Source organism: Lissotriton vulgaris, chromosome 7 (assembly GCF_964263255.1).
Source record: "Lissotriton vulgaris chromosome 7, aLisVul1.2, whole genome shotgun sequence".
Classification (NCBI taxonomy): Eukaryota; Metazoa; Chordata; class Amphibia; order Caudata; family Salamandridae; genus Lissotriton; species Lissotriton vulgaris.
Window position 1 is genome coordinate 215,549,795 of NC_141695.1, and position 13,781 is coordinate 215,563,575.

Here is a 13,781-nt window from a genome sequence, read left to right on the forward strand (position 1 = left end):
TCTATGGCAAGAACACGGTTCTGTGAACCTGGACAGCAGGGACCCAGTACTCTACAGTCAAAGTTGCACTGAAAGCCAGACAAACAAGCATTTGCAATGCAATAGGTCTCGCATTAGGAAAGTTTGAGCTATTGGTATTGTAAATGACAAATTTTTTATTTATGCGTTGGTTTTGAAAATAGCTAAACTAATAGCTTTGTCATTTACAATGCCAATTGCTGTCGCAAATGTGACACCTATAGCATTTGTAATGCAATATGTGTTGTATTTACGTGACTTAGATGTATTAAAGTTATTGTAATTTATAATGGTAATAGCTTAAACTTTTGTAAATAACTTTTGTGAAGATTATGTTCAGTGTATTTTATTGTGACAAATCCAATAACAGAAGGGAAATATTAACATCTTTTTATGAAGTTTGTAATAAAGCTTGAAACCTTGAGAGAACATATTTGAACCAGTTGTTGTTGAATGGTTGCACAGATTGATGCTGTGGTGGCGCTGAGTGGTGTTGTGGTGGCGACGAGTGATGCTGTGGCGTTCATTAATTGCTTGCAAACTAACGAGGATCAGCTGGAAACAGAAGCGCAATTTAAACAAAGACACAACTTTTTTCCTCCATGTAGAGTTATTATATTGGGGGCTGCTTACCTTACACGCGTCCTGGGGAAGTTCACAGGTCCTTACTTTTGCTTCTCCCCTCGTCCATGGCCAAGCAGCAGCCTCAAAGTGAAGAAGGCGGGTGTTGAGCAGGAGCACTGGCTGCAACCAGAGTTGAGGTAGCGCACTGAAGTCCTATGTAAGGAATCGCAGGGTGACCTCAACTTGGGAGGAAAAACTACACAAAGTTTGTGTTGCGCATTATTGTTACAGAAAGACGTAGTGGTTCTCATTAGGTCACGTAAAGCATTGCAAGAAGAGCGGAAGATACAAAGTTGCAAACCTTTGGATTTGACAGTTTCGTGGGGGGGAGGGGTTAGGGCTTTGCTTGCTATCACAACAAAGTTCCCACGGTTTATTCATGTGTTTTGCTGTATTTTCAACACAAGAGAGTCAAAGATGCATTTAAAAAACAGCTGACAGCTCCCAAAGTTAATTCCTTTTTGACAACCCCATATAGGAGGATACAGTAACAACGCAGCACAAGGCCACGGATGCAAAGGAAAGGGGGCAACTGCGTGAGAGGTGGTGGGGAGGAAGTGTCCGGGCCGTTCCATTTATTCAGCATGTGGCCGGTCATTTCCAAAGGGAGCAGTGAAAAGCGTGAGAAATCGGCGTCACTAAAGTTACAAAAGCAGGTGGACACAATAACAGTGATGTCATAAAAGGTTAATTGTGTCCCAATGGTTGTAAACTGTGCATGAGGAAGGGGCACTGTAGGAACGCCCGGTGTGGCTTTTGAGGGTTACAGCAGTATGCAGGGCGATGAAAGGGGTGCCTTTCTTTAGCCAGGCAGGGTACGGCTGCAAGAAGTGTCATAGCGAAGTACTATTTCTGCCTGCCGGGTGCAGCAGCAGGGGGTAACACAAAGGGGTGTTATTCTGCCTGTTATAACAGCAAGGGGTATCATAAAGGGGTGTTTGTTTTGTCTGTAGGGGGTAGAGGCTCCAGTTGCAGGGGCTGCCATAAAAGGGAGAATTGTATTTACTTTTGCATGTCATGCTAGAGAGGGACAAGCGCGAAACAGCAGGCAGGGATCCGAGGCCGCTCACTGCACTGTCAAGGAGGGTATATAGCCATGGCCGAAGGCTGTGTGCATGCAGCACGCTCGCCGAACACTTGTACGACAACATTACAGCCATAAGATTCACATTCACTCCCTCCCCCCCCCCCCCCTCGAGGAAGGCACGCTAAATGTTGACTCGCAAACTTACAGCAGAAGCATGCACCCAAAGAAGCCTCCCTTGCGGCTACCAATGCAGGCTCCTCACGGCTAAAGCATGCCTGCATGCACCCCTTGCTAACCCCCCTGCAGCAGCGTAACGCACTGACACCCCATGCACACGGCACCCATTCCAAACAGCATGCATGCAGCAGGGTCGCGCGGTGCACGCAGCGCCCGTCTGCAACAAGCACGCCGCGCGCGCACACCCTTTCAGCCGGCACTCCGCGCGCAGCACACCGCTGCAGCCGGCGCACGCGCTGCTGGACCCGGTACCCCCTCCCCTTGAAGAGACCACGCAGTTCCAGGACCTGCGCCCCGTGCCCCCGTACCTCTGAGTCGGACGAGCTGTTCTGGTTCGCCTCGGACTCGTGCACCAGCGAGGACTTCACGTCGGCCAGGTCCCGCTCGGCCGAAGAGTCCTCGGAGGTCTTCTCCTCCTGCTCGCCCTCGTCCTTAAAGGAGATCATCTCATCGTTGGCCCCCATGTCATCGCCCCCTGCCGCCGTTCAGCTGCGGCATCCTTCCCCGGGGCAGCCTGGCGACGAGCCCTGCAGCCACCCGGAAAAGCAAAAGAGCCCTCCAAAAAGAAAACAAAGAGGGCAAACTTTCCCCCTCGCTGGCCCTTGGCTTATCGGTATACTGCCCAGTTAGTGGTAGGGCGTCACTAATACACCCACCGCAAAGGGCACTAATACACCCACCGCGAAGTTGTTGCGAAAGTTGCTCTTTTACGTGGGACCCTGGGAGTCACCAGGGTGGGCGTTCCCAGTTGGTTACTGCCCGTTCTCAAGTGACGCCCCCTGCGCCTCGGCTAAGGACTGCAGGAGGTTGTGGAATCTGTATCCTTTACTAAGTGGGTGTTTTGTAAACACCACCGCACACTCATGCAGGGGCCACTGAGCAAAGCAGAAGTCGGGGCAGGTCAAGTTGAAGGCTTGTGCAGAACCGCATGAAACAAAAACACCGATCCACGAGGATAGGCGAGAGAACTTCAATGCCATTGGGAGATTCTGTATTCCAACAGTCTAGACACTTTTATAAGTTACTGTACGTGGCGCATGCACGTTTCAGCCAGTTCCTTTGGGTGGGACTTCCGTCTTCGGAAGTCCTGCGCACGCGCCCACGGAGTGCCCGAGGGAGAGCCCCGGCAACAGAAGTCCTGAATGGCGGTAAGTGGGGCTTAGTTCTAGGGGGGACGGGGGTGTGTGTGTGTGTGTGTGTGTGTGTGTATGTGTGCGATGGCGGCGGGGGGTCTTTGTATGTGTGCGTGTGTAGGTGCGCTAGTGTGTGTGTGTAGGTGTTGCGACGGGGGGGGGCGGGAGGTGTGTGTGCGTGTGTGCGTGTGCCTGTGTGTGCGTGTGCCTGTGTATGCGTGTGCCTGTGTATGCGTGTGGCTGTGTATGCGTGTGGCTGTGTATGCGTGTGGCTGTGTATGCGTGTGGCTGTGTATGCGTGTGGCTGTGTATGCGTGTGGCTGTGTATGCGTGTGGCTGTGTATGCGTGTGGCTGTGTATGCGTGTGGCTGTGTATGCGTGTGGCTGTGTATGCGTGTGGCTGTGTATGCGTGTGGCTGTGTATGCGTGTGGCTGTGTATGCGTGTGGCTGTGTATGCGTGTGGCTGTATATGTGCGTGAGTGTGGGTGCGCATGCACGCAGTGAAATCCAGCTGGAGAGAAGCGCGTGGCACTTTCTTGTCCTTCACTCCCCCCGAGTCAGCTAGCTATAGTTCTCCACCTGGACCGCATCCTTCGGATGCGTATTCCAGGCTCGACCTAAAAATGTTCAGTTCCAACCGACATGATGTTGCCCATTCCAGGACTTAAAGAACTCTTCTTTGTTCGTGGTATAGCGGGAATGGTTGCCTGGGTGTGGGTTTATTGGCTCCTTGTGGGAGAATGTTGGAACACAGTGTACCTCAGACCAAGTTTAAAGTGCTTACTGTAGAATATTAAGGCTGTAGCTGAACCCTGCATCCAAACCAATACATAAAATTTACAGATTATCCAGTATTTGGGTGTCTTTCATAGATTCACATGCCTGAATCATTCCCCGTCGCCGAGACGGGAGCCTCCGGTACATAAAAAAGTAATGTCCTAAGGACATACATAGAGAATATAGGCCGAAGGGCCTCCCCTTTGGGGCCTTTCCACGTCCTTAAGTAAAAAGGACCGAACTCTCATCGTTAGCCAATCAGCTCCGACCTCCCTCTAGAACCTTCCCGGGAGGAGCCTCCGTCCCTCAGATTTTCTACCGCACGTTGTGCTAGGGAGTCTCCAACCTGAGCTCTTCAGGTTTTTTTGCTTCGAAGTCTCAAACTTCTCTGGAAATCCCTTTGTTCAAAGGAATAATTATTCTATCTTCGACTGCCGTCTCCCATGTCGGAATCCAATAAAAAGGCTTCATCCATGGCAGACTCGCAAAAGAAAGCCCTTCTCAGGGCCTGTTCCTCCTGCGGCAAGAAGCGGATTCAAGCGGAGGATAAGCACGATCTGTGCTTGTATTGCCTGTACCCTGACCACGTCTCTGACAAGTGTAGGGTGTGTAGAGCCTTCCCAAAGAAGACTGTAAAGGAAAGAGAGGCTCGCCTTCTCGAATGGCTCGACAGGCTTAAGGACCGAGACACTCTGGAATCTTCCGAGGGTAGTGTCTCTGTGTCCTCAAAAGTCTCCAAGAAGAGACCCAGGGAGCAGTCCCCTGGAGAGACAGACACTCCTCCCAAGAAGGCGCACAGGAAGCCTTCGGAGGCACGTTCCACCACCTCCTCCGTGTCTGTTCGAGACGACCAGAGGTTCAAGAAACCCGCTCCATCTACTAAGCGGACCACCTCGGTCTCGACCACCGTGTCGACCACTACGGCCTCATCGCCCTCCGCGACGGCCACAACGACCACCACTGCGTCCTCGGGCGCACCGGTCTCCTCTACCATTCCTCTGAAGTCTTCGTCCAAGACCAAAACAGGACCATCGACGGTGTCCCCGCTGTCTGCGTCATCGTCGCCTAAGAGATCCAAGTCAAGTTCAAAAGGTCCGCCTTCGCCGAAGAAATCTCAAACCGAAGGTTCGTCACCTAAACAGTCAAGGTCAAGTTCAAAAGGCCCGCCTTCGCCCAAGAAATCTCAAGTTGAAGGCTCTACCACCAGTAAGTCCACGGTTCAATTGTCCCCGCAGACTTTGGTGCCATCGACAATATCGGAATCGTTACAGTCGCCAACCCAAACGGCAGGCGCGCCATCTTCACGCACGTCGTCGGAAGGGACCCCGGCGCCATCTTGGAAGGAATCCAGATTGGTCGAGGTCTCCATTCACTCGATTCCACCTTCCTCGGTTCCCCCAACGAAGGGGTTGCCACCCGATCAGGAGCAGGTAGCTCTGCAGAGTGAGGATTCCGAGGAGGAGAACCAGCCCGATCAGGCCACCTCCCTATCGGACATTCACGAGGACCAGGAGGAAGTCATGTATCAGGAACGTTCCGTACACTCAAGTGTCCGCACGGAAACCACCCCGATGATCTGTTTGCCCGTGTCCCTGGTCAACGATTTGCGCTGCCTAGTTTAGGACTATAAGCAAAGATTCCCGGATGCCGACAGCGTAACCCAGGCACCGGTCACCCAGGCGCAGCCGTCGGCCTCGCGTCCTTCCGCTCTCCAGGCCCGGCCTCGGAACCAACCCCAACCTCGTGCTCGGCCCCAGCCTCAGGTAGAGGACTCCTCTGAGGAGGAGGAGGAGGAGGCGGACTTGGAGGAAGGTGAAGTGCAAGACGTCGACTCGGACCCGAGAAACGACGACGCCGATGCTGCGTCATCCCAGCATTCATCAACCCCGGCATCCCCACAACCGCGCCAAACTGAAGCGACGGACGTTGGGGGCTTCCACAGGCTAGTGGACAGGGCGGCTAAGAGGTTTCACATGGCGGTGGAATCCACGGAAACGGAATGCTTCCTCCATGATTTCAAGGAGCACAGCCAGAAGTCGGCCAAGTCTATTCCAGTTATAGACTTTCTGTGGGAACAAGGCAAGAAGTTGATGCTTACGCCTGCCTCGGTGCCTGCGGTTGTTCCGCGCCTGGACAAAAAATATAAGGCCCCGCTTACCGCGCCGGCCTGCCTTACCGGCCACCCCAAACCGGATTCGGTAGTGACTCAGGCGGCCCAAAAACAATTCCGCAACCCATCCTCGCCACTGTCCGCACCCCCGGACAAGGAAGGCAGAAAATTGGACACCATTGGCAAGCGGTTCTCTACCACGTCCGCCATGACCATCAAGGTGGCAAATTCCATCGCCCTGCTAGGGCGCTACAACCGCCAGCTATGGGAAGACATTGCCCCCTACCTGCAAGACCTGCCAGCCACGGTCCAGGACGAGGTGAAAGCTCTCCTAGCGGAAGGACAAAACTCAGCTGCAGAGATCATCGACTGCGCCATCGACGCAGCCATGACTGGATTCCGCCAGTTAGCCGGGGCTGCCGTGCTCCGACGCCAGGGCTGGCTCAAGGCAACGTCCTTTCGACAAGAGGTCCAATCTAAGGTGCTGGACATGCCATTCGATGGTCAGTTTCTTTTTGGGGAAAAGATAGACGATGCACTCCAGGCCATTAAGAAGGATACCGACACGGCAAGGGCGCTGGGCTCCCTCCAGTCCCGGAACCAGTCCTTTCGGGGTGGCCGCTCCAGAGGCCAGTATTCCTACAGAGGTTCCTACCAAAATAGGTCGTCCTACTCCTACGGCAACAGGAACCAGCCCCAGCACAAACAGAACCGGCAGTCGTCCTATGGGAGGTCATCCTTCAGAGGCAAGTCCGCCAAGAAGGGCGCTGGCGGCCGCCAGTGACCATTTACTCCAGCCAGTCCCACCACCGTCTCAATCCTTTCAAATTGGAGGAAAACTGACCCACTTCCTCCCCAATTGGCGAAAAATCACTACGGATCGGTGGGTACTACAGATAATTCAATTTGGACATTCCCTCGAAATTATCAACACCCCTCCCAACACACCTCCGCTGAAGCGTGCGCACAAACACCTGCACCTCCTTCTCAAGGAAGTCTCCGCCATGTTGGTAAAAGGAGCCATCGATAGGGTCCCAGCGTCCCAGAAGGGGACGGGATTTTATTCCCACTTCTTCCTGGTCCAACAAAAGGGAGACAAGTGGAGACCAATCCTGGACCTCCGGGCGCTCAACGCCTTCCTTCGGAGTCAGTCCTTCCGGATGGTAACGTTACAGGAGATCCTGGGAGCGCTGGAGAGGGGAGACTCCATGGTCTCCCTGGACTTACAGGACGCCTACTACCATATCCCCATCCTCATAAGGCACAGGAGGTTCCTGCGGTTCGAGGTAGCAGGCAGACATTATCAGTTCAAGGTCTTGCCATTCGGCCTCAAATCCGCGCCGCGTATCTTCACGAAGTGCTTGGCGCCGGTGGCAGCCTTCCTGCGGCAAAGAGGTCACCAGGTATTCCCCTACCTGGACGACTGGCTGGTGAAGGCGCCCTCTCCGGGGGGCGCGACCGCTTCCTCCAACGCCTGCAGCGCACTTTTTCAACAGCTGGGTCTGACAATCAACCTCAAAAAATCCTGCACTACTCCGTCAACGAGGGTCACCTTCCTAGGGGCTACCTTAGACACGGATTGCGCAAAGGCCTTCCCCTCGGAGGACAGGACCAACAAAATACTGTCTCTGGCCGCGGCGGTGGCCAAGAAATCTCGCATCAAGGTCAGGACATTCACCTCCCTGCTAGGGATGATGTCCTCCTGCATTCTCCTCATACCGCACTGCAGGCTCCGCATGCGTCCCCTGCAGGAGGCTCTGGCGAGGCAATGGAAACAGAGTTCCGGCTCGTTCGAGGACGTTATCAGGATCACACCGACCATCACAAAGGCCCTTCTGTGGTGGAGAAGGCGGAAACACCTGACGGCCGGCTTGCAGTTCCTCCTGCCGCCGGCACCTCTGGTCATCACGACAGATGCCTCCCTGGAAGGCTGGGGCGCTGTTCTACTGGACCTTCGAGTCAGCGGCAAATGGGAGGCCCAAGAGAAACTACTACACATCAACCTCCTAGAGCTGAGGGCTGTGTATCTGGCTCTGCAGGCATTCCTGCCACGTATCGGAACTTCCCCAGTGCTCGTCAAAACGGACAATACCACGACGATGCACTACCTGAACAAACAAGGGGGAACGCGATCTCTCTCTCTCTCACGAGAATCGCAGAAAATCTGGAACTGGTTGGTGGCACACGGGCTCTCCCTCAAGGCGGAGTACGTTCCCGGGAAGGACAATACCATCGCGGACGCCCTCAGCAGGCAGACCTCTCTCTCCCACGAATGGGAGCTGCACGGCGACACAGTGGCCCACCTCTTCTCGCAATGGGGAACCCCGAAGATCGATCTCTTCGCAACGGCATGGAACGCCAAATGCCCAAGCTACGCAAGCTGGCATCCCCAACAGGGGTCGTTGGGAAATGCTTTTTCCATCGGCTGGTTCAGCGTGTTTGCGTACGCTTTTCCTCCGTTCCCGGTGATACCGAGGCTCCTCCGGAAGATGAAGACGGAGCCGTGCACCCTGATCCTGATTGCTCCGTACTGGCCGAGACAACACTGGTCTCGGACCTGCTTCGCCTCTCCATCAGGCCCCCGATTCACCTGCGACAACACCCGAACCTCTTAACGATGTCCGGAGGCCAGGTACACCACCCGAACCTCCGCTCGCGCAAATTATCGGCCTGGCTCCTGAGCACTGAGAGTTCGGAGACCTAGAGATCCCGCAGGACTGCAGGGCCGTCCTAGCCAAAGCGAGGGCGGGCAGTACGAACAAGACCTACTCGCTGAAGTGGAAGAGGTTCTGCTTGTGGTGTTCGGAACAGGGGTTACACCCTCTACGGGTTACCCCAGTGCAGCTGCTACCGTACCTCCTCCACCTGGCTCAATCGGGGCTGGCTCACGCCTCCATTAAGGTTCACCTGGCTGCGATTTCTAGATTCACCAGGACCTCATCAGGACCTTCACTATGGTCCAGTCGGCTGATAAAGCAATTTCTGAAGGGGCTCTACAGATCCTTTCCGAGGCCTCGGAAAGTCCCTCCAACCTGGCAGTTGAACTTGGTGCTCAACCAACTCATGAAACACCCATTCGAGCCCATACACCGGGCCTCTCTCAAACATCTCTCCTGGAAAACGGCACTCCTGCTCGCCCTGACGTCAGCCAGGAGGGTCAGCGAACTTCAGGCGCTGTCTATTCAGGAACCGTATCTCCAATTCAAGCACGACCGAGTGGTACTCAGGCCCAACCCTAAATTCATACCTAAAGTGCCTTCAGACTTTCATCTGAACGAACCAATTGTCCTCAAGTCCTTTTTTGCGAACCCTTCCACAGCGGCAGAAAGGGCGCTGCATTCCTTGGACCTTAAACGATGTCTCAAATTCTACTTGGACAGAACCAAAGAGGTCAAAGTCTTCTCAACTCTTTGTAGCCTACAGCAACCCGCGAATGGGTTTGCCCCTAACAAAACAGAGCATCTCCCGCTGGATTTCATCAGCGATTGCGTTTTGCCATGATCAGGCCGGACGGCCTTTAACGGACCGAGTGGCTGCCCACTCTACCAGGGCGATGTCCGCGTCGGCGGCGCTCTTCGCTGGAGTGACGGTCCTAGACATTTGCCGAGCGGCGACCTGGAAGTCCCCGCACACCTTTTCCAGGCATTACTGCCTGGACATCGAACTGCAGAAGGATGCTGCAGTGGGACAAGCGGTGCTACGCCATCTCTTCCAATAAGGTGAGCCTTACCTCGTCCCGCCATCCAGGTATGCACATTCTTAATGGTTTTTCTGCTATATGCATGACTGTATTTTACCATGTTTCTCTCATGTTGTCTGTAATTTATGCAGATCTGCTGGAGGTGAGAATGTGCTTTACCACTATGCATGTATAACTGCTGGCTACTCTGATTCAGGCATGTGAATCTATGAAAGACACCCAAATACTGGATAAGAAATGCGTTACTTACCTGTAACAGCAGTTATCCAGTATTGGTGTCTTTCATAGATTCACATGCAACCCTCCCGCCTCCCCGGTAAGGACTCACGTACCTCTATGTCTAGCTTGCGACACCCTAGCTGGGTGCGTACGAAAATCTGAGGGACGGAGGCTCCTCCCGGGAAGGTTCTAGAGGGAGGTCGGAGCTGATTGGCTAACGATGAGAGTTCGGTCCTTTTTACATAAGGACGTGGAAAGGCCCCAAAGGGGAGGCCCTTCGGCCTATATTCTCTATGTATGTCCTTAGGACATTACTTTTTTATGTACCGGAGGCTCCCGTCTCGGCGACGGGGAATGATTCAGGCATGTGAATCTATGAAAGACACCAATACTGGATAACTGCTGTTACAGGTAAGTAACGCATTTCTTACAGATTGATGATTGAATCAATGGTATCAGTTTTTGCATCGCAGATGAAAGAGAAAAATACTAAATACCAACAGTGGACCAGCTGAGAGGTTTTAGTCTGCACTAAGCACTGGTATTTTAGCATCCAACTTAATATCAATTTTAGAATATGTTTAACTTTATTACATGATGTGCAGAATCATTCCAACTGTTTTGAGTTTTAAGAACGAGGGATATTTCAAATTGAGTTCCTACAGAGAGTTTGGTTGATGCCAAAAGCTCATTCCCTGACTCATTCAAAGAAGCCTGGTCCAATCCTTACTTCAAACAACTTTATGAACAACTTTATGAACAACTTTATGAACAACTTTATGAACAACTTTATGAACAACTTTATGAACAACTTTATGAACAACTTTATGAACAACTTTATGAACAACTTTATGAACAACTTTATGAACAACTTTATGAACAACTACTAGATGTAATCTTTAAAAAATTCAAAAACCATATTGGGTCGAACACACTGAGATGTATCTGGCAGCTTTGGTTCCACACTGCCACACAGGGCAAATTTGGCATACCCCAATGAAAACATAATATTCAACATGACTAGATTCAGTGTCTTAGGTACAGATGAACTTTTCTGTGAACTTCAGCACTTAATTGGATTTTTAATAGCTATTAAATAGTGGTTTCATTATTTTTCTAGCTGGCCCCAATCCCACAGTACAGTATTAGTATTGTAATTTGTACACTAGTTTTCTGCATAGGGCAGCTAGGCCTCCCACAGTGAAAATAGCTTTTAGGGCCATTTTACTGTAAGTTCATGGTTGTATGGGCTTTCTACATGTTGCACTATTAAATGCCATGCAGCTGCTTTGTGGTCTACACTGCATTCATAGGGGCGACCTACTAATATTGAAAATCTAGTTTTTTTCCTGTCAAAAAGTGTTTATTTTGAGAGGTCGCAGTGCATAGTTTGCATTACTACAGGGAAACGCCTGAAGACATGTTTGCACTCTCCCTGTAATGAATGGTGTATGAAGCTGTCTCTGTGCACACTATGCCTTACTTTGGTATAGTACATACAGAGTCCAGTGGATCTGCAGAAGCTAAAGTAGGTAACACTAAAAGCTTTTTTGTGGTAGTGTGGTCGAGCAGTTATGCTGATCAGACACGCGTGTTAAGCATTTGTTGTACACTCAGGCAAGAAATGATTACACACACTCAAAGAATGAATCCAAACCTAATTTGTTTTTTGTAAATAAAAAAATGTCTTTGTTACTTTTATTTTAGATCCAAGAGGTACTCAGTTGCAGGTAAATATAAGTTTTCAGGTAGCTATACTTTTGAGGTACTATAGGAATTGTGTTGCAGAAGCAATGAATATACTCTACAGTAGCACTAAAATACTTTGTGGTGCCAATCAACAGTACTAGAAATTTGCAATTGTAAAAGATTGACACGTATGGCAAATGGGAAGAAATGCTGTGCAATCCTATGGAAGGAAAACTGGGTCAGACCAATGTAGGTATTGCACCACCACCACCACCAGCAGCACTGGGCCGGCCGGGGGCAAAGGTCACTGGACTCTGTTAGTCAGTGGAGACTGGGGGGCACCCACAAGAGGTGCTAGTTGCAGGTAAGTACCAACGGTTTCAGTGCACAAGTCCTGGTGTTAAAGCAAGTGCTGGGCACAAGGCAGCACCAACAATGCACCAGGAGCGGCAAAGGGGCAGCCAGGTACGACCTTGCCACCAGAAGTGAGGCTTAGTCAGGGCGGCAGGCATCTCCACTGGCTGAAAAGGCCCTAGATAGCATGATCAATGACAGGAAGCGTTTAAGGCTCACCACCCTGAATACTGTTCCTGCTTGGGGGTAGGTGAGAAGCAACTCCACACCAAGCAGTGCACAAGGGCTCCCACCGCAGAGGTCAGAAACATGTCGGAGTGTGGCTGGCTGGTGCAGACATGTCAGATGTACACTAGATTTTGTCATTTTTCATGGGGCATCTCTGAGATGCCCTGAGTGCATTTTGTATTCACTCCAACACTGATATCAGTGTGCTATCAAACTCCTCAGCATAATAAATCCAAACTCCTTAGCATTCATTAAAGCAATCATGTAAGGTTTCTTGAGAAACTCCCAGACCATGTACTCCAAAGGGCTTTACTGCACTTACAATGTCTGTGAATAGCACAAACACTGTAGAGGCCTAGTGCTCATGCAGCTATGCCCTCGCCTGTGGTATAGTGCACCCTGCCTTAGCGCTGCGAGGCAAGCTAGAGGGGTGACTTACCTATGCCACGGGTAGTAATTGTGGGCATGGCACACATGAATGTGTGCCATGTCAACTCTTCAGTTTTGTCTGCACCAAAATACAGTTTGCAATGGCAGTGTCTGAGTTACGTGAGGTGTCTCTAAGGGTGGTACAATGCATGCTGCAACCCTTATAGACCTTCTCTGGTCCCAACACCCTTGGTACCAGTGGTACCTTTTTACAAGGGACTTGTATGTGGGCCAGAGGTGTGCCAATTGTAGAAACAAACATACAGTTTTGGCTAAAGAACCCTGGGAACCTGATTAGCAGGGACCCTGTGCACATTCAAAGTGCTTTATAAATCCAGCAAAAAGTCGGGGTAACAGGCAAAAAGGGGCTATTTCCTACACATTCACAATAAATGCTGCAGTCCACAAGTGGCATTAAACTTTGTCCCTGGGTGCACTTTCTTCACTAAATACTAGGGACTTAAAAGACCAGTTAAATGTGCTAATCGGAAATAATCCAATTTAGTTATGGTTAAAGGGAGAGAGAAGGCACTTTACTACTGGTTAGCAGGTATAAGTGTGCAGAGTTCTTAAGCCTGCAAAACCCACAAAATCAGGGGCACAGTGGATACACACAACTTTTTTTACAGTAATTCATAAAGTTCTCTCCCTTTATGCTTAAGATATTGAATTTCTTATAGATCTAAATTTGCCTTCCCTTTTTAGGTTTCGCCTATTATCATTCGCTTGCGAATGTAATAGGCGAAAATTCAAGGGCTTGATCGACTTGTGAAACCACTGCGGTTTCTTCACAGTGCATGTGAGTCACGTGACCACACAAGCACGCGCATCTTCTCTCCCTATTCTCCCGCCCCCATCCGGCTTCCTTCCGCGCATCTTCCTGCCACACTTCTCCACTCGCTCTCATTCCCGCCCCCCCACCAGGCTCTCCCGCCCCCATCCGGCTTCCCTCCGATCACTTAATACTTGGAAGTTCCACACATTCCATAAGTTTTCTATCACTGTCTATTTGTTTATAATTCTTGCCCAATACACCGAGTTTTAAAAATGCGTCTAGATTTAAGATTGAACGAAATCCCTCTAGGACGCAGACACCCTGGGCTTCAGAGCTGCTGTTGCATTTTGTCGTGCATTGCACCTCCTTTTTTTGTGTCATTTCACTAAACTGCGAAGTTGAAAATGAGCAAGAAAACACATTTATTTTGATCCCAATCATAAAAAATAAAGTGTTGCAA

The 13,781-nt window shown here is 50.9% G+C and overlaps 1 protein-coding gene across 1 annotated transcript in view; it reads left to right on the forward strand.

Annotated features, from left to right (window-relative positions):
* Window positions 1-13,781, forward strand: part of KMT2B (lysine methyltransferase 2B) — a 1,030,490-nt gene that overhangs the window by 124,619 nt on the left and 892,090 nt on the right. The gene's annotated exons all lie outside the window — the stretch shown is intronic.